The sequence below is a fragment of the Aythya ferina genome (assembly GCF_964211825.1).
Source record: "Aythya ferina genome assembly, chromosome: 4".
Taxonomy (NCBI): Eukaryota; Metazoa; Chordata; class Aves; order Anseriformes; family Anatidae; genus Aythya; species Aythya ferina.
Genome location: NC_140300.1, coordinates 71045944 through 71067368, shown reverse-complemented (window position 1 = coordinate 71067368; position 21425 = coordinate 71045944). Strand labels below are relative to the sequence as shown.

Here is a 21425-nt window from a genome sequence, read left to right as displayed (position 1 = left end):
TAAGAAAACCTATAAAAACCTTATACACGAAACATTCACGGGCTGTAGGCAGTGGGTGTCCAGAAGGCTAACAACAGACTGATAAAAAGCAAACCGTCTTTTGGGTCAAAAATCCAGTCACATTTTGGTGGTAAATTATGAAAAAAAGGGGTTGGGAAAGTTACTGTGCTGTAGCAGAGTGCAGTTCAGAGCTGGTAGCATTAAGGGCTTCAAGGTTTCAATACTGGTGAAGTCTGGTTTCTTTTCATAGAATCACAGAATCATTAAGGATGGAAAAGCCCTCCGAGATCATCTGGTCATCACCAATGTCACCCACTAAACCATGTCCCCAGGCACCACGTCCAACCTTTCCTTGAACACCCCCAGGGACGGTGACTCTACCACCTCCCTGGGCAACCTGTCCCAATGCCTGACTGCTCTTTCTGAGCAGAAATGTCTCCTCATTGCCAACCTGAACCTCCCCTGGCACAACTTGAGGCCATTCCCTCTGGTCCTATCACTGGTTACCTGTGAGCAGAGGCCGACCCCAGCTCCCACACCTTGTAGTGAGGGGCCCGAAACTGAACACAGCGCTCGAGGTGCGGCCTCACCAGAACCCTTTTTTTTTTTTTAATTATTTTATGTTAGACTTCCTTTTTTTTTTCATTTTCTTTGCCGGTTGGCATATCTCTAAAAAGTCAGTGCGCATTTCTGAAATTTCATTGCACATCCGTGCATCATTACCTGCCGTCTGGGCGCTGGGGGCACGGCGTGGCGGGGGCTTTCCCTGGAGCAAGGAGGCGAGGCAGCAAGGCGCAGCCTGGGCTCGGGGGGAACAGCACGGCTCTTCTCAAGCAGAAGGCTTCGGTCCAAGACAAAGGAGGATTGCTTTCTCTCTAGCTGTACCTGGGGAACGAAAAGGAAACAGCAAGGGAAGGATTACAAAAATAATAATAATAAAAAAAAGGTAGAATCTTGCTATTTTTAAAACCCGGTCCAAAGATGAACAAGTTGGTGAGCAGAAGGAAATGCTCCTCATAAATGCCTGACTGCAGTGAAATATGTGAAATATTCCAGGAAAACACGACAGAGGAGTATTTTTGCCAGTAAGTGTTGGAGCTGAGCAAGCCTGGCGCATCTCAAAGAAAATGACGGACAAATGCTGCAGGGCATGCTGAGGCAAATAAAATGCTTACCCTTTATCCCAAATCCATTCATCTGGGGACCATTCTGGGAGCTGAACAAAGTTCTCTGAGTTTTCTTTCTTTTTTTTTTTTTCCTCTCTTTGGCCTTGTTTTTTTTATTTTCACTATACAACTGCCTCTGTTCCTGGCTCTGGCTTGGACCAGGAGCTCCTGGCCTGGAGGAGAGATATCACTGGGTGAGGGCACTGAGTTACCTGCCCCGTTCACACAGCCCTCCCCAGGCAGCTTTTCCCCCAGACTAGTTCTAATTTCTTTGGTATTTTGGCCATTCTCTGTAGTCGTGGCTGAGGCGCAGGAGATCTGGGTGCAGACGGTCTCTAAATCTGGATGGACTTTTTGGAGCAGAGGTGGGACATTTTAGCTAACTTTTCTCTAAGCTGCTGTCTTGCTCTGTACCCTGGCAGTACACCCCATACTTCTGACAAGGGCCAAAGGCACCACGATAGAAAAGAAAACCACCCTCCAGTGCATCTCAACCGAGAACATATTTTTGCCAGGTTCTCCTGAGTTCTCTGGATTTCAGAAAAGCTCAGGAGAAACCTTGTTTGGTTGTTTTATTTTTTCCCAAGATCTGGGCTGAGCAGGCACCATTAACCATTTCAGGTCTCCCCTTGCTGCCAGCTGAGGGGAAAATCCAGGTCCGAGCGCTTCCACTTCTGCCTTGCACGGAGGGAAGCAGAGCCAGAGGCTGGGCGCCATGGGACTGATGTTACACACGTGCCAAAAGCCATTAATTAAATTAGAGATCTCCGGCGGCGGCCTCAGGAGCAGCTGTGCCATCAGTCATCGCACCCCAGGCTGACACGCAGGCACTGTCACAGGCAGGGAAATTGTGTTTTGTTTTTTTTTTTTTTTTTGTTGTTTGTTTTTTAATGGACTTGGCACCACCTGTGCTGGGGGTCCCACGGCGTCACGGAGCCCTGCTGGTTCGCCACGCCTCGTCCTGGTGCTGCTGAGTGGCACGGCGTGGCGTGGAGGATGAGTGGATCCCAGCCGTGCACGGGAAGAAACGAATTGCTGCTCTCTGCAGGATCTGGGACGCCCGATGGGGAGCTTTCCGAAAGAGCTGCGGCTTTTAGGCAGTTAATCAAATAAGAAAGGCTGAGGGTAGTCACTACACCCTTGGCAAATAGCAATCCAGACACAAGAGCAAATAATTTGTGTCAGCATGACAGGAGAAAATGGAATGTAAACTTGCTAAACAGCCAACAGATACCAGCTTTTCTATATTTGTTTGTCTGTCTCAGCCTGAGGAAAGAACCCGGTCACCTTTACATTTGGGATCCATTTACACTGCCAAGGGCTTCGTTTTTTTCTCTCCACCCCCAGAAAATATATTCGTGGGGAGCAAAAGACAATAACTTCACACCTCCTGGGCCAGCTCCCCCATGCCCACCTCTACTGTGCTGCCCGCAGACAGCCTGGGGCCTGTCAGTGGCATGGGGCAGCCCGGCAGCCCAACTTTTAACATATTTTTATGCAAAATAATAATAAAAAAAGGAATAATAGTTTAGTGCCGGTGAGAAGCGGCCCGCGTGCAGATGACCCGCGAAGAGAAAATTGTCAGATAAATTATTTGTATTGAGTAATTTGACCGTCTGTCCTTGGAAGCCTAATGAATAGGTTATTTTCTGCAGCAGCTGCTGTTCAGGCTCTCAGGCGCGAGCCCACGTGGCCCTGCTGTTCAAAGGGAATTATTGTGCTGGGCGTTTTAAAATAACCCTTCAAAAATTAAAACTGGGAGCGCGCTGCCTGTTGGCGGGGGGGAAAGGTGGCGTGAGGAGGGTCGAAGCGGGTGGTAAAATGCCGTGGGGCCCCCAAAAATGCAGTATCCCTTCGTCCTGGTGGCGTGGCCTTTCCTTCGGGACAGAGAGCAGGCCTCACCTTCCACATTCACACGGCTCTGTGCCATTTGGTCATGCTTTGGTTTATGCAGGACATGTTGTGTCCCCCTGCCCTGTCTCTGTGGCTGGTGAACGTGGGGCTGTCTGCCTCCATCTCCCTGCTCTGGCATCTCGTGGCACTCAGGCGGGGACGTGGGGAAAGCCACCCTGTGCCCTGCCAGCCTGCTGTGCAGAGAGAGCTCATTTTGAGGCAAAATCTGCCGGTTTTGTGTTGAAGGTTGTTTGGCACATTGCAAGTACGTATCATGTGCACAACCCACGTTGTCAAGTGTGCCTGTTGAGCCCGTGTGCACTTTTACACCAAGTTTTCTCAATTATGAAAGACCTACAGCGCTCGTGGTTTTTAGAGCCCACAATTATTAAGTTTGTTCTCATGATGAATTCTGAGCCAGCAGCATGAATCTGCTGATCCCTGCTCACGCTGCTCTCACAAAATCACCTCGGATCAAACCATCTTTTGGGAAGATAACCTTGCCTCCCACCTTCTCTTTGATGCCTGCTACGTTACTGCACCCCGAGGAGCGGCTTTGCCACCAGGCCACAGGTGCCACCTGCCCTAACCACGGTCCACAACGCAGAAAATGCTGCTTGTTTTCTTAACAAGGGAATAGCACAAGCTCAGAAACCACCCTTAAAGCTGCTCCATGCTCAGCTGGCATCACCAAAACGCCCTTGGGACACCAGAGGGGCTGGTATTGCTGTGGGCAGAGTCACCAGCAGCATGTCCATTATCATTAATGCTGGGACATATGCACAACAAGTACAGCAGCAAAAGCAGGCTGTAACAGCAGGTGGCTGTCACATCAGTCACAACTTTTTTTGTCTTTTTTTTCTGCACATTTGGGCTGATATATATATTTTCTAGGTAACTGAGGTACAATTTTTCAGCAAAGAAGCAACTTTTGCAGTACCTTTCATTGCACAATCTGCGTACGGTGCCCTTTTTTTTTTTTATCAGGACTGATTAAGATTCATCTTTCTTTTCTCAGCCTCCAGAAGTGCTGGCTGAGTTTTCTATTTACACCTGATACAAGATCAATGGGCTAACAATTAAGACGGTAGTGTGCTGCTATTTCAAGTCTGTTGCCTGTTTATTTGGCACAGCTGTCTATGCATGCGGGCTGCGTGATACAGAGGTTGCCATGGTTAAAAACTGTGTGTGCCGAGCGCTTGGTAAATAGTTGCACAACTTGCTGTGTAAATGCCAGGTAGCACATTAGAGTTTCTCTTGGGCGGTTGCGCTCAGCCACGAGCTTTCTCCCCAATTTCTGTGCCCGCATTGATTTTGTTCGCCTGCACGTACCCGTACGGAGTGAGATGAGGAAGAGGTCTGCCACCAGGAAAGGACTGCGTTTGTGTTTAGCCTACAGAGATGAGGATGGAGCAGACGTGCAAATCTTCACAAGCATGAAAGGCCGCTGCAAGGAAGCCGGGAGTAATCTCCTCCATCGCTGGTGGCAAGGGAAGGAGCCGTGGTCTTCAATCGCCGCGAGGAAGAATCGAGTTAGGCATCAAGGAGTGACTTTGTAATGATAATGACGGTGAGGCAACAGCCTGTGGAGGCTGTCAAATCTCAATTGCTGAGGATCTCTAAGAGCAGATTGCATCTCTCTTTGGCAGGAGTGATATACTGCGACTAATGCAGCCTTAAATCAAGGAAACGGGCTGGATGACCTCTTGAAGTGCTTCATAGTCCATAACTCTATTTATGCCATTAATATTTGGAGGCAGAGCCTGATTAAACCGTGAAATGCACCAAACGCCGGTTCTTCCATCCACAGCCTGCTGGGAGAGGACCCAGGGTTATGTGGGGAGCAGCTCAGCCCGCAGGAGGACGGGATTGCTGTGCCCAGACTGCCAGCCAGAGCGGGATGCTGGCTTTCCTAAAGAGGTACCCAGTGAGCATCTTCTGGTCCGTGCCCCTTTGGCTACCTGGCCTCATGTCCTGCATCAGGGGCAGGGAGATGCTGGCATGCAGCACGCCCATTCTTTGTTTCCCACACTCCAGCTGAAGGTTTTATTTTAAATAACCACGCATCAGCAATAGAAAATTAAAAACGTAGTGCTGTTGTTGATTTTTTCGCTTCCATTCCGAACAGCTTGTACTTGCATTTTCCAGCACGTCTTATTTGCGTTTGGATCCGCAGATGTAAAGGGGGCCCTTGGGGTCAGGCGGTGCAGGTTTCCTATTTTTCACATCGCTGCACCCACAGAAGGACAGAATTCGGCATCATTCACATCGCATGGGGGCCTTCCTATTCATTCTGGGTTTGAGGCCGTCTATTTTTCTTGCAGTAATGCTAAGGAAAAAGGAAAAAAATAACAAAAAACCACAACCAAACCCACAAACATTTTTTTGCAAAAGGCTGCTGTAGGCCCAGATACCGCTGTGGGTTGTGAAAGAACACGCTTCCCGGCGACGTGGCTTTTGCTAAAACAGGAGAAATATGAGAGGCAAAAGTAACCTGTAATGGTAGCATGCTGCAAGATGGATTAGCAGATACAGGGCTTCTGTAAAAGGCTCACCTCTCACAAGAGCCTGGAATTGCTCATCTGCCAAGTGAGGACTTGCATAATAACCGCTAATTGTTATGTGATAAATTAATGAATTAGATTGAAGTGCTGCGGAGATAAAAATAATCTAGATGTTTGCATCACTTTTATTTACCTAAATCGAAAACATTGGTGTGGGATCTGCAAGGAAATTAGTAAAAAGTACTGGAAGAGACGTTTATAGACATGATGGCTTCCCAATTTCTCTGTGTGGCAGCTGCATTTTAACCGTGTCTGCCCTCAACAGCCTGCCCTGTTCTCAGTGCTTTGCCGTGCTGGCTTTACGTGCAGCCTCTTTCCTTTCTGAATAATCAACCACAGCTTGCACAGCTGCAAATAAAAACGCACCCGGCGCAAGCCTGGGTAGGAATTCTTACCGACGCCACAGATGATGAAAGTGATATCGCCGTGGGGCCTGGTGCGGGCTCACTCCTGCCAGCAGTTGTTTTCACGCTCAGTGGCTGTGGTGTGGAAGATTTTGGGCAGACCTGGGCAAGGTGGCTTCGAGAGAAGGAGTGAGGAGGACAGCCTGTGCCCACACCTCGCGTGGCTTTTCCTCGTTTCCCATAGCAAGAGATTCGATGCAGCGTTAATTATGCAAACTTCACGTCAGCTCTGTGCGGTGCTCTCTCTGTAGCAAAACAAAAGCACAAAGGAACTGTATTTATTATTTTATTATTATTTTATCATTATTTTTATTATTATTCCAGAGTCATATTGCCAGTCAGTCTCCCGGGCTGGCCCGGTGGCCCTGACCGCGGATGGGGTTTTGCGGTGAGCAGCCAGGAAATTCTGCCCCTGGAAATCATGCTCTAGAAAGCAGCTGGAGGCAAACGAAGGATGGAGGGGAAAGTCCTAGCAACTGGCTGTTGGCATGAACAAGCCGTGCTGATGCGAAGGGGGAGCTGACAAACCAGGTGAGCTACGTGCCCGCGGAGCAATGGCTCTGCTTTCGATATCAGCCGCTCTGAGCAGCAATCACGGCGAGCAGCTCCCCAGCAATTCAGCCTGGAATATGTTTGCATGGCTCGCCAGATAATTCGGAGCGGTGGACGTATTCATGGAAATTGTGATGGCTTTCAGGACAATGCACGAGCAGGAGAAGGGGCTAAATCCAACAAATCGATTCCTTGCCGTGAATAGCTCAGACAGAACGAGTTCCTCGCGATAAGGCATTGTGCATTTCCCATTTCTAACTCAAATCAGCACACTGCTGTGCCATCACATTGTTTACGCCTGGAAATTTAGACTCAGTAAACCCTGAATCACAAAAGTGAGGTTACAAAAAACTTTTGGCATGTGGAAAAACAAGTCCTGTTTCCCCCCCTGCAACCCACTCCTCCTCCAGGGTACTGCTTCCCCTCTTTGAAACCGTATTTTTTTTTCCATTTGGACTTCTCTGTACTGGGGCAGATGCTGGCATTAATTGTCCCCCTCTCCTGGCTGTAATGCCATGATTTGATTTCAAAATTCAGGTTCTTTTGAAAGACTGGGGGGGAATTTTTTGTCTCAGAGGCACACTAAGCCCTGTTGTACCTCTACTGGCACTCACTGGCCCCAGGTCAGAGGCACCAGTTATCCACCAAACACTTTTTCTGGGTTTGTTTTCCCATCACACCATCGTGAACCTGGGAGATCCAGCTGCCAGGCTTAGGAATCAGAAGAAATCGGTGTGTCCACGACCCCTGCTTTGCCCTGTGCAGCACCCGAACAGAACTCAAAACCCTATCAGACAATTTCAGGGTGGCAGCAACTTAGCGTCTGAGCGCAGCAGAGCTGGATTTTACCCAAAGACTGTTTTGTCCAGATATGCCACTGAAAAGAATTGTCTCAGCTGGGTTGGTAATTACATGCAAATGATTTCTCTTACGCTCCTAAAATATTTGCCTGTTTCTGTTTGTGCTGCTGGATGCATTTGAGGAGTACTAATTGCTGCAGTCTCGTGGGGAGGGGCATACCGGCCAGCTTAGCCACAGCACAAGGCATAGAAAGTTATGATATTCCCTTACTTTACCCCGTTTGCTGATCCTTTTTACGGTTGGTGCAAAGGAACAGGCTCCCTGATACCCGTAGGCGTGCTCTCAACCCCAGCATCGCTTTTGGAAGCAGCTCACATACCTCCAGAATTGTTGCTGGGTGGCTTTTTTTTTTTTTTTTTCTTTTTTTCTCTTGGCTCTCCAAACGTACTAAAGTGTCATTAAGACAAATGGCAAACATTTCTCCTTTTCTCACATCTGTCAAAACTTCCAAATCTACTTTCATGACATTTCACACGGAATTTTTTTACGTACCACTCAAAGGACATAGAATCCTAATGAGCCTTGCTTTCGTGATTTTAATCTGCCGTGTGTGCTGCTGCCCTCGTATAATAAATTAACAAAAGGGAAGCAGGGAACGAGTGGTATAAAGAGCTGCGGGCTGGGGGGGAGGGAAAGAAAATTAGGTTGGTACCCACACAGGATTTGGAGGTGCTCTTTGAACGTGGTACCAGTGCTGTCTCACCAAGGGGGCACGTTGCAGAGCGCTTCTCCATCCCACATCCCTTGGGCAAGGAGGCTGAGCTCCTCGATGGCAAACAAACTGGAGCCACCGAAGGAAAATGCTGTAGGACTTTGGAGGATCTTTGCATCGCTGGTGTCAGCAAAGTGTTAGGAACTGAAAGAGGGCTTCGTTTTTGTCCCTGAATTTTAAAAATAATTTGTTGTTTCTGCAGTGGCAGACTTGGCCAGCAAAATGTTAACTGATGTGCTTGCTTTTACTGGCCGTAAATGTGTTAGCTGCTATATAATAGTTTCTAATGGGAGAATGAGAACGCTATTTTTTCTTATCAAAAACAGAAGGAAAATGTACCAAAAATTGCTTAAGTGCATCCTTTATGGAGGAAAAAAGTGGACAGCCATTTCTCTTAATTCAACACTGGGAAACTGTCGATGCTGGTAGCTCAGGTTCTTCCCTGTTAATGACTACAATACAAATAGAGCCACCTCCTCCCCGTCCTCTGCGCAGGGGAAGACAAGCTCAAATGGACCGGCTGCTTGTAATAGCTTGGATAACAGCAATGTAGTTAGCAAGATGCTGTGCAAGTCCGTGTTAGCCTGTTGAAGGCAGCCCATGAGCAAAAGACCTGGTTTCAGTACGAGAGATGCTGATGAAGAGCTCTGCTAGCAGCATCTGAAAGCACCCAGGAGGGTGCAGGGCCTCTGCTGCCAGACAGGAGTGTTTCACAGTGACAACATGCTACCTGCAGCTGCAGCTGATGCAGGATGGCTGGGCTCCCATCTTTAAGATACTAACTCTTCAGAGATGGCCTGTCTCGTTGTGTCATAAAAATGTGGAACTTGTGGCTGGTGTGACACAAACACACAGAAAGAAAACGGTAAGGTTTGTTACTGGGATAAGGCACACAGTCACTGAGATGCCCAAGGTCTCCAGGTGACTTCCAGCCCCTGCCTGAACCGCCACAGCCCCTGTCGGTGGCCTCAGAGATGAAAACCGCAGCCTCCTTCCTGGCAGCGCCGCGATGCTCAGACCAAATTGCCTCTCGCTGCCTCCCCTGAAGCCAAAGTTCAGCCTTCTCCAGCAGCGTCAGTCAGCAGGAAGCCTGGATAATAGTTTGACACGGTATGCGGCAGCACAGTGCCTCCACAAAGACCTTGCAACCGTGCTCCTAATAAATTTCCAGAGCTTCCCAATGAAGCTGATCTGGCAGAAACTTATGAAAATTTGATTTCACCTGCAGCCGGGGAAAGAGATGGGGAAGATGGGTTAATGTGCTTCTGAGAAGAAGATCCTCCAGGAGGAACGTTTACAGGTAATCACCCGCCCTGCATTTACCTTTCATGCCTGATGTCATCTTTTGCTAAATTGCCAAGATGTTTGTTCACATCAATAGCAGCCTCGGAGTGCTCCAGCTTCAGGAAATCAGTGTGCGTTGGGGGCCTAACTCTGAACTCAGAAGAACAGTCTTGTGTTTTTTCATACCACCGGCGAAATGTTAATGTCGTTGGTGCAATGTTCACTCATTATCGCTGAATCAAAGAGCAGTCTCAGTTCCTGCTGGCATCCTATGTAAAAAAAAAAAAAAGAGAATTAAAAAAAAAAGCCTCTCTTCCTGTTAGAGACATACATTGCTATGTGAATGGATGGTACTGTCTGCTGCTCGTGGCTCACGTTCGCGTTGATGAGCTGCCCTATTTGGGGACTGTTTGGAGGAGGCACTGGGCTCGTAAAATCATTAGCTGGAAAATAAAAGTAAATCTGTGCCCGAAGAATTAAGCACACAAAACACACGAATAAATTGATAGAGGTTTGTAAGGAGGGGGGAAATGGCACGAACTAGGTGTGACACCACGGTTTGAGGCAGATGAGCTTCCTTGGGGATGAATGACAGGGCTGAAGTAAAAATAATCAGAACTCCCGTGTAAAGTGATGCTGATGTATTCTGAATGTCACATTACGCTGCACAGTGCTATGCTCACTCTGAAAACGCTCTTTAATTATAGCTGCTCCAGCCTTAAAATCACAACACTCAAATAGGGTGGAGGAGGGCATCATTTAAGCAACACAAATCACATTACGGAGGGTGCAGCACAAATAGGAAGTTCACCTCCTAGATAATTTAGCAAGACTTAGATTTGATTCTTAATTATACACAGGTCTATTTAAGGCTAAAAGTTTAAAGGGGGTCTGATAACATTTTTATTAACTATTGTCCTTTTTAAATACTTCTTTCTGCTTTATCTTTCTAATGCTCGCACGGTGAATTGCATTTGTGTGTTTTTGCTTTAGGAGAGGAATGTTGCACAGCAATAAAATGATGGGATGTGACACCCCTTTGCCTCACGAGACTCTGCAACTCTGACTCCTGAGATAGTTCTCATCTTTTGAGGGGTGCTTCTCTTCCTTTTTGTTCCTTTGCTGATAAACACACACACATTATCAGTCCGTTACCTGCTCTTCCCATGCTGTTGTCAAAGGCAGCAACCTGCCCTGGACATCTCCTCCTAAATAACTTATTCCCAAGGATCTGCACGAGGACAACACTTGATAACTGATTAGGGGATGGCTTAAACAGTCCCAGGAGGTGGGGACATCTCATGTAGGGCCAGGGGACCAGGGGTGAGGGTGCGTTGGAGGTCGGTGTGGTGGCGTATCGGCCCTCCATCACGATTTGGCAGGCCAAAATTACCTGGGCAGTTCTGTCCTCTCGTCTCCGTCAGCTGTCACAAAGGGAACCATCCCCTCAGGCTTTGCTAGACACATCCCACGCTCGGACAGTGATCCACGGGGGAAGTTTTCAAGCCCCAAATTCAGTTCTTGAATCAAATGAGACAGCTCCGCCCATGGCTGGTCGAGTGTCTTGGAGAGTGCAACCTGTGCCTCTGTCGGCTTCGTAAACTGCTGGCCTGGCTACTTAAGCTAAAAATAATTCTTTCATCGAGCACTTTTCTCCCACAGTTTTCTTTTCAGGACTTGGCACCAAATAAAGTAGCTTAAGAAAAAAAAAAAAAAAAAGCACAAAACAGGACAGAATTTCAAGCAGAAAAACTGAAAAGCCCTCTTGAGCCACGGCCACACACAGTCGTACGGATCCCTCCAGAGCAAAGCTTGCCACTTGCACTGCAGCAGATGTTTTCTTTCCTTCAGACGGCACTGATGCATCCACTCGAAGATCCCTGAAGAAGGATTTAAGACCTGGAATCACCTAGGCCACTGCTTTCCTTTCATACACCTCTCCCGTGCCAGATGGAGCCAAGGGATTCGGGTGCATTGGTGGAAGGGCTTCTCCCTCCTCACCTGGCAAAGCCCCTCGTCTTCGTAGGGAAATTCCTGGGGAAGTTCAAGCTGGGTGCCCGCGCTGGCTTTGCAAAACACATTTAATGGTTACGAAGAAATTCATCCATACCGTGAGTGATGATTTGGCAAGCAAAGAGAGAAAAAAAAAAAAAAGAAAAGAAACAGCAGCTGGGTTCCTTAAGGAAAATAGCAGCAACAGAAATCTGTGATTGACTCAGATATTTATTAAGAGAAAAGCATGAATGAAAAAAAAACTGAAAGAACGTCTGTTCCAAACTAAAATGTTTTCCTGACAGCTCCCCATGAAAAGATTTTAAAAACAGTAACATTAGTGGCAAAGTACAGAAATTAATCTTTTCTCTAAATAAAAATAAGATGTTGAAAAGTATGTGAAATGCGAGCAAAACGCTTTTAAGTATCAGAGTGCCCCACCACGTTCCCCACGAGCAGAGGATGTGTTTGTCAAAGGCCTCCAGACTTAAATTCTCAATAACAGCGGGCTATATGTGCCATAATTTACCATTAATGAACAAGAATGTGGTATTTCAAGGGTGTTATGTTTCAGCGAGGTACATATTTTGAAAATTGCTTTGTAGCTATTTGAAATTAAATGACTGATCCCCCTGCTGCGGCTCAAAAGGTGGAGCCACTGGGCTACCTGCTCCTACATGAGCGGCTCTGTGATCTGCACACACTACTCCTTTTTCTAATTTTACTTTATTTAGGTGTAAACCTTCTCTGCGCCCACTCTTTTTGAGGATGGCAGGGCGGAATAATGCACGTGAAATGGGTTCAGCCCTGGAAAACCAGCGGTTCATTTTCGTTGAGAAACCTGGAGCCATGCAGAAGCGCTCATGCTTGCTCCTTCTCGCTCACTCTTTTATTTTTTTTTTATTTAATATCTTTCTGCTCTTATAGTGCCAAAGGAAAAATTCAGTCAGAGCCGAGTCTCCGCACGAAATACAAGAGGTTTGCTGGAGTCCCCTGCTGTGCAGGGAAGAAGCATCAGCTGATTGATCCACCATGTCATTTCACCTTCTCCCAAGATTTCACAGCCTTAAACGTCTTTGTCTGTAAAGATCCTAAAGCTGGTGTAAATATGATTGAGGTTTTACACCGGGAAAGAAAATCAAATGTAAGCTTTAAGGGAAAGAGGTGTGCATGCGGAAGAAGCAGGAGCCGGATTCGGAGGCGTCGCTTCTGAAGCCACGCGCACGCCTGCGTTTTGCCATCTTGGAGACCTGGGAGGGAGCAGCTTTGATCACGCTCCCCGCTCCTCCTAACGAGGCTCAATTTGCCACGCTTACGTCCGTCCGTTCGGGTCGGGAAGCGCTCGGTGCTGTGCACGTCGCCCCTGCCACGCTGCGTGGCTGCAGCCCCGGCCCTTTGTGCCGCGCGCTCGCAGATGGATGGCTTTTTCCATCATACATCACGGCCGTGACAGCAGGCTGATGATCTACAACGCCGAGCTCTGTAGCTCTGATGATGTGGCTGTGGCTGCAGTAATCATGTGGGCCTACTCCTGGGAGAGCAATGCTGCACAGTGTGTGTGTGTGTTGTGTTTTTTTTTTTTTAAAGGTGAAGAGAAAGGCTTAAATCCCCTCTAGTCTGCTATCTGCCTCCTCCCCAAAGTCCCAGATCAGCGGGGGGAAAAAAAAAAAAAAAAAAAAAGATTAATCCATCTTCTGCAGAAACACCGGCACCGGCACGAGAGAGCGCACTGATTTAGATGCTTGGCAGGATGTCACAGAATCCAGGATGGTAAATAAAGACTTGGCAGATATGTAAAGGAAAGAGCAACTTTCAGGTCTTGCACCCCGACGGGTGAATATTGCACTATGGGGAGCAGAAGGAGCTTGGATTTGGCATGGCTGCAGTTCAGCCGACCCTCGCAGCCCCTCATAGGCTCCCAGCTCTTGGATTCTTCAAACCATCCAGCACCACAGCACACTGTGCCTTAGCCCAAAGCCCAGAAAAGTGAAGGGAGATCTTCAGCAAAACGAGACCAAGCCTCAGGTGTCACAGAAGTTGGGAGAACTGCCCGTGCACACCGGTGCAAACAGTGCAAGTCGCCTTTTTTATGCCTTGTGTTGCTTTCTGAAGCGTGTGTTTCTGCTCAGGTCACAGGGTTTTAGGAGGTGAAGCTGAAATCCATCTCCGAGTCAGTGCAGGTGAAACCATTCCACCTCTTCTCCGGCAAATGAAACAGCACGTGCCCGGGCAGACACATTAATGCTGTTAATTAAGCTACACTTGTTTGCAGAGGACCTTAAGCAGATGTGGCACTGAAAACGACAAGGCGCCGTGGAGGAGGGCGGTGACCCAGCCCTCAGCTCGGGCTGAGGGGCGAGGAGAGCTTTGCTCCTCCAGATGCTCCAGGGATCCTTTCCCAGCAGATGCAGCCTGGGGGCATCTCTGCCAGTGGAGGTGCAAGTTTTAAGCTGAAGGAGGGTAGTTTGAGATCAGGTATCAGGAAGAAATTCTTCCCTCAGAGAGCGGTGAGGCCCTGGCACAGGCTGCCCAGAGGAGCTGTGGCTGCCCCATACCTGGAGGCGCTCAAGGCCAGGCTGGATGGGGCTCTGGGCAGCCTGATTTAGTAGGAGTGGGGAACCAAGGGCAGAGTGGCTTGACATTCTCCGTCACTCCTGGTGATTTCCCCACAGATTTGGGGGGCCTGGTGTCTGGTCTCTCCTGGCACCCCCAGGCTGGTGCCCACTGCCCAAGCTCTCTTGACACTGCCCAGGACTCTTCTTCCATTACCTGGTCCAGCCCAGAATTACACTCTCCCTAATGTTTAACCTACTTTTTGCCTACTGCAGTTAAGATCCATTAGTTCCTGTTCTGTCCTCACTGACTAATGAGAATTGGTCCCAATCCTCTTTATAATGTCCCTTAATGTGCTGGTAGACAGTTATGCGTCCCTTCAGCCCGCTCTTCTCCAGGCTAAACACGCCCAGCTCTCTTTGCCTTTCCCTCGCAGGTCTTGTTTTCCAAATCCTTTATCACCTTTGGTGCTTTCCTGCGAGCTCTTCCCAGTTAATCTCTTCAAAAATACGCTGCCCCGCGCCGAAGGCAGCGCGCCATTGCCTCTGCTGCTGGAGGAGAGCAGCAGCAGCAGCACCATTCTCTCGCCTGGTTTTCCCACCACGCTGTCCTTTAATCCCGTCCTTCCAGATCTCTGCACATCCTCCTGGGTCTGAGCAGTACCTCCGTGTGGGCTGGCTCTTACAGGCACACGGAGATCCGCGTGCTTGGCTGTGCCAAGAGCTGCTAATGAAAACACCAGCGAGCATGGGGGAATAAACTCGCCACCTGTGGAGCCTTGTTTGGCATCCTCATTCAGCCTAATAAAGAATCATTCATGTTTAATTGCTACATTTGATTGTTTAATTACAGTTATTTTACATGCCATCTTGTAGTTTTGTCTTGGCTTTAGACACTATCTGCTACCTTACTCTTTCTGAATAGTGAATTATACTATAATAGAAAATTATGTTAGTCAAAGAATTAGAGCTAGGCCTTCAAATTGTAATCAGGATACTTTTTTTTTTTTTTAAATCTGTTCATAAAACCCTTTTTACTTGGCATTGCTTTGCAGATTCAGATCCAGAGGTTTTTTTTCTGTGTGGCAAGAATTATACAAATAACTCTTTCAAACGCTCTTGCCGGGCCACAATATGGGTAGCCTCATCTTCTCAGTGAAGTTTTATCAAATTATGCTTACTTTGTTTAAATGCCAATTCATTTTAACAACTGCGAGATTTTTTTGTAGCGGCTTAACTTGGCATAAAATTAGTTTATTGCAGGTTCACTTAGTTCGGCAATACTCTGACTTCAAATCAATACAAATCTGTCCTAAACTTCAATGAGACAGCCTGCCTGCAAACCTGACTCCTCTTGAGCTAGATGAATGAAAAGGAAGCCAGGAAAACCCCCGTGTTTCTGCAGTGGTGCCTTTTTGTCGTCCCCATCTCGTGCTGGTATTGTCTCTGGGTTCACCCCATGCTCCCCAAATGTGGCCTGGCAATGAACCCTTTTTCATTTAGGTTTCCACAGGTCCAGCTCCCTTCTCAACGATATGCTTAATGACTTCCAGAAACAACGGCACACCTCTGGTTCATCTGACAACCCCTTCTTTGTATTTCTGTAAATCACGCCGAGTCCTGCACCGCAGATACCGCCACATGCTGAGCCATCCCTGCTTCTTCCCGTGGCTTCAGGAGCAGCACAAGGCATCACTGGCTTGCTCTGAGCCCTCCTGGCTTTGCTTTTCTTTTTCTCGTCCCTTGGTAATGCATAAATCTGTCTCCAAGCTGTTTGCCCTTGTGTTCTGCCCACCCAGAAGAGAGGCAACTTTCAGAGACTGCTCTTTAACTAAGCTGCCTAATTGGAGGAGACTTTAGGATGCGAGCAACTGGCGCCTGGGATTTAGAGGAAAAATATGGAAAAGGCGTTTATCAAATAATATAAAGAGGGACTAAATTCAGGGCACTGCACTCTGTGTAGGCTCTTTCCTAAGAAAGAAAAGAAAAAGCGAGCTGAAGAGCTGAAGGACAATTTAATGCTAGTTATTTGCCTGCTTGGAGCTGGGAGGCTGTAAGGGATTTCCCTTTGGATGTCTCTCAAGCTCCTTCCCAGGAAATTCTCCCCTTGCTTTTATTGCCTTTCCCCTTCTTGCCTCCTACAGCTAGGAAATGACCTGCCACCTGAGTGCCTTTTTTTTTTTAAGGGTAATTTCAGCTACTTCTTGTTAAGATTTTTTAAAAGATCAGGCTTATGTACTCAAATCAGTTTAAAGTGCTTTGCAAGAATATGGCGCAGCAATCATTATTCATCATTTGACCAGATATGAAAATAATCTGCACTCATAATTAGTTTCTTAAAATGGACAGTGTAATTTTTACACACGCAGTAACAAAGTAGGAAGCGACTGCTATTTCTGCAGCAGACAAGGAGCATCTCGCTGAGACAAAGCTACGGCGAAGCAGGCAATTTTCAGTTCTTTTTCAGCAAGCTTTCTATATCCTTTCTTGCCTCTGCACTCACAGAAAGCCAATTTTCCATGTCCCTTCTACGCACAAAATGGGGCAAGATTTTAAAGATACAGCTCCACGCCATCTGACTGCAGCAGGCTGAAAGAAAAATGAAGTTGAGCACTTAACTGATCCCTTTGCAATATTTCAGGATAAATTAAAAATCAAAATGTCAAGAGGTTCAATATGTCAGCGAGCTTTTTTGACAGGGCGGCCACTTTGAAGCCTAAATGGGAACTGCGCTCTTTTTAGAAACCAAAACCAAATGCGTGCAGCTGCTGCACTGGCCCTTCGCCTTTTTATTTTGCAGGGAATAAAATTAGTAAAATATTCTGGCTGCTGTTTTACTCATTCTCACAGCGGAAAGCCTCCATTTCATAGAGTAGGTATCTATTTAATCCGACAACTATTTTTCATTATCTGCATTAAGGTAAAGCCTGCTGATCTCGCCCTCTGCCTTTTCCCACTGAGAAAAACCATCTTCGCTGCCCGCAACGTGTTTATCTTGCTTGGCCCTCAGCAAACCATTTTATTGTTTTGTTTTGTTTTGCCATCTCAGTTTGTGTTTGTAAAACAGGGGAGATAATAAATGATAATACCTACCTTCTTTAGAGAGATGCGGTGAAGATTAATTAGTTCTTGTTTATACAAAGATTGGCAATAGTGATCTGCGGGTTTGCTAAACACCAGAGTGATTGCTATCGCTGCCTCGCTTGACAAAGAAGCACAGTCAAGGACAGGAGCTGGTGCCACTGCAATCATTTATAGGACCGATGATAGCTGTGGCCTTGGAGAAAACTCTCCCGAACCTTCTGCATCTGAGAACAGGAGGAAATGCGGATCAGGACTCACGGGTGAGGTAGGCAGAGCAGCACTGGCGGGATGGAGCTGTGGTAGGCCCTTCGCTTTGTTTCAGCAGAAGCAGGGTTCCCAGCTAGTCCTCTGGTGGGGATTTCTCCTCGTTGGAGCTGTCCTGAAGCGCTTCAAGTCCAATTGTGTGCCATTTCCACGTGGCAAGCAGAAGGGTGCCCAGGTATCGCGAAGAGGCTTGCTCTCTGGCTGGGCCCGTGCTGCCCCAGCCACATCACAGAGGACACGGGCAGGGAATCTGAGGCAGAATTTGGTTGCTGAAGCTCCAAACTTGCTCTGAACAACACCAGGAGCAGCTGACCTGCTCTGAAGGTGCTTATTCTTGCCCAGCAGGCTGCTCCTTGAGCTGGTGTGGACGTGGCATTGGGGCCCACCTCAGGTGCTTTGGCCACGGCACCTCTGGGGTATGTGTTACCCCGCAGCAGCACCAACAGCTCCCCAACATAAACCCTTTTGTGTGCTGGGAAAGGCACACAAATACACCAGCTGAACTGCTTCTTCAGTGCTGAACTGTTTCCTCCTGAACCTTGCAGCAGATGCAGGGATGGACTCAGCCTCTCACGTTCACGTCTTTGCCGCCAGTTGCTGCATGCGTCCCTTGTGCCACAGCAAATTGACACCTTTCTCTCCGGCCTGCTGTGTTAGTTAGACACTCACGGGCAGTCCCATAGGCACGTTAGGCTATTTTCATAGCGGTGCAGCCACAGCAAAATGTATTTTTCCTCACAGCCATCCAATTTGCTCTCACTGGTGCGCTCAGCTTTGCCGGTTTGCCAAGCACATCTGCTGCAGGCAGGGCTGTCTGGGCACAAAACGAGGGCAGGCCGTGCTGGCCTCCACACATTGCATTCCCCTTCTCAGCACAGCTTTCTGTAGGCTGCGAGTGTCTCTTTTCCCCTTCCTCAGCAGTTTCTCAGCTCTTTGTCAGCTGCCCCAACCCTCCTGTGCCACTGGACCACCCGTGGTGAGGAGGAAAGGAGATATGGTATGTAAAGGATATATACCACAGCTGACGGTGCAGCAGGTACCCAGATAAGATGGTGGGGCCATTCGTGAACGACTGGATTTCGGTTCAGTTACCATGGTGGATAGTTATGCTGTTAAAGTCAACGCTGACAGGCTAGACTCTGCAAGACCAAAATTTCATGCCACGAGGTATCAGGCAATCGGCATCCATTTCGAGTCACGGGTAGGCAGTCGTTTAGCTGAAAGGAAGGCTGTATTTGGGCCAATTTGCATGGCAATGCGTGTACAGGTGGGAGCGCAATATGGCAGGAGATGCTATCACTGAGATTAGAATTTATTTTTATAGCCTCAGTTGGGATTGTGTTTGTCTGAGGAAAAAATGGTGCCCTGGAAAAAATTACTCAACATCTGCTAATTTAATATTGTCTGTGTCCAGTAAATATCCCTTTAGTTTTCTATTTCCAGTTAAGATTAATTTTCTGATCAAAGAAAGTTTGATCAGAAGTACATAGCCAGCACAACAGCAGCAATATTACATGGCTGGAGGATACGTGTTGTGTCTTTGAATCTCTGCAGGAAAGTCAGCCAGGAGGGGATGATGATGGCTTGTGGTAGAAGCTCTACAATAAATAATAACTCTTTGTTGGTTTGGGAAAAGAGCTATTTTTATGCATCCCTTTCCCACTGACAAACAGAAAAGTTCTTTCCTCACTTTCAGAGCACAGTCTTTGTTTTACGCATTTAAAACTGTTAGGCTGCTTTTGGTTGAGCCCTGTGCTAACTTCAATTACTTTTATGTTGATCTCTTAAAAACATCCAGAAGAGAAGAGTGCTACCTCGCCATTTGTTTTGGCGTTGCAGGCGATGTCAACAAGATTCATCTCCATCCTCCCAAGCCCTTGCCTTGTCCCACACAGCAGCCAGACAGTCCTCGTCTCTTCCCCTTCCACTTCCACGCAGCCCTGCTAGATCAGCTGTCCTCACGATGCTCAGAGCATCTCGCCCTCAGTGGTTTCTGCTGAGCCCATCACCTGTCCTTCTGCAACAGCATCCTCCTCACCTCTCCACTGCCATCTCACTCAGTATTCGCCGCCTGGCAGTGCCTGTTCACTGGGTGGCTTCTTACTAATATCTGGCTCTGAATGGAGGCTTCGTGCTCGGAGTATTCCCAGCACCATCTGCCGTCTTTCTTTATTTCAGTTTCTAGAAAGGGTTTTGCTGTATCTGAGAGGCAGAGGAGGAATCTGGATCCGGCTGACACAAATCCCAGAAAACGTTTGTCTGTTTGCCTTATGCACTAATTAGTGCAGACTTGGTCAAAAGTGCTCTGAACTTTTATTTATTTATTTTTCTCCTTTCTCCAGCATCTATCACCATGACAGCAATGTGCTTCAACCACAGGAAATTAAAACACGCGACGCAAGCAGCTAATCAAATGCAGAGGCAAACAGAAGACTTCTGCACAGAGCCCTCGGTGTCGCTACAATCCTGCTTTGACAGGAGGCAGAGTTTCTGCAGGGAAAGAAAAAAAAAAAAGAAAAAAAAAAAAAAAAGATGTTTTGTTTGTTTCAAATTCCCTTTTCCCTTGGAAGCGTAAACGTGAAATCACTCTCTTTTCTTCCGGTGGGATGTCTTATTTATTTTCCTGCTGGTGGCTGGTAAAGGAGATGCTGCTGGGATGCATCCTGGCTTTAATCCACGGCTTGCACAGCTCCGCGTGGGGATGCGGTGGGACTGCAGCTGCAGGACCTGTGGCTGCGAGGACAGGCGGCCCGCCAGCTTGTCCTCTGCCATCCTTATTGAACTGATATGGGGCAAAGGAAAACCCAGCAGGAAAACAATTCCCTGCAAATCTCTCAAAGAACTAGGTGCCTGGTTTTGTAGGAGCCAAAACAGACCTCGTGTCTGGGCTGAGTGAAGCTTTTTATTTTTGTGGTATCCAAACGTAAGTGTTGCTGTGGTTCCCAACATGTCGTGACCCTTCTTAAGTTTTCTCACACAAGCTCGAACCCAACACGGCAACACCAAGTGCCGAATTGTGCCAACAGCCACGTGTGAATGGCAGAGTTAGGGCTAAAACTCAGCTTACCTTACACCCTTCCCCTCAGTCCCCAGCAGCACGGTGCACCGTTCACCTCACTCTTGCCTATAGTTAAGATGTACATTTGTGAATCCATCTGCATCTTTGGGTATGCAGTTCAGTTGGATGACCATCGCAGTGTTTTGGGCTTCGGGGGGTTGAGATAATTACCATGTTTAACATAATTAAAAAAAAAAAAAAGACAGCTCTTTTAGGAAAAAAAAAAAAAAAAAAGATTTTAAATAAGCAATGAAGAGAGCCTAGTAAAAGGCTAACAAGTTCATAACATCATAACAAGTTCATCTTAGGCTCTTTTTAACCTTCACAGTGATCCTTTGGGCTCTGTGCAAGGTGTTGCCTGTGTCAGTCCCAGTCGTGACCCTGCTAGAGATTTCAGATAGGCTTCTGCTAACTTCTCTTGAACACTTTCATCAGATCATCATCTTATACTGGAGTCTTCAGATGATTTCTTTTTGGGAACCGTGGAGTTTTACCAAAAATAACATTTGGTTTATTCCCCTTGCACCTACATTTGGTTGCATTCTTTGTAGTCAACAGTTCAGACATCCAAGTACAGCTATCAAGGAGCATCATATAGGACTTCATTCCTATTAATCTTTCTTTAGGACTGAAAACTGAAATGCATTTTTTGGACTGATAAAATGTCTGCTGTGTGAGTAATGGATCCCGCAAAGCTCGAGGCCTTCCCTGCACCCAGTGAATCTGTGCAGGTGGGTCAAGTTATTCTGCTTTGCTCCCGTGAGCGAAGTCTGGATTTCACAGAGCCATTAAGTTAACTCCTCTCATAAATCCAGACAGTGCCATTAGTACCCTTAAATCCTCTCAAAATAATTACATTGCTTCTACCACAGGTCAAAAACTTCGCTGTGTTGTTAAGCACCTGCTGTGTCCCACTCTCCAAAGGAACAGAACAAGTCAAGGTACAAAGCAACTGGGTCCTCTCCCAGGTGGGACGGGGAATGCCCATGAACCTGAGGGACTCATTATTTGCCTGTCCACCCAGATACGTGCAGGATAA

At 47.4% G+C, this 21425-nt stretch overlaps 1 protein-coding gene and 1 long non-coding RNA gene across 3 annotated transcripts in view; one reads left to right on the top strand and one right to left on the bottom strand.

Annotated features, from left to right (window-relative positions):
• The window catches only part of CXXC4 (CXXC finger protein 4), a 247222-nt gene that overhangs the window by 212450 nt on the left and 13347 nt on the right, over positions 1-21425 (top strand). The window lies entirely within an intron of this gene.
• On the bottom strand, positions 663-18502 carry LOC311435798. The gene is made up of 4 exons (XR_014692409.1): positions 17074-18502; positions 9476-9705; positions 6019-6272; positions 663-885 (listed from the first exon to the last, which is right to left on the bottom strand). It is a non-coding gene; the product is annotated as an uncharacterized lncRNA (long non-coding RNA).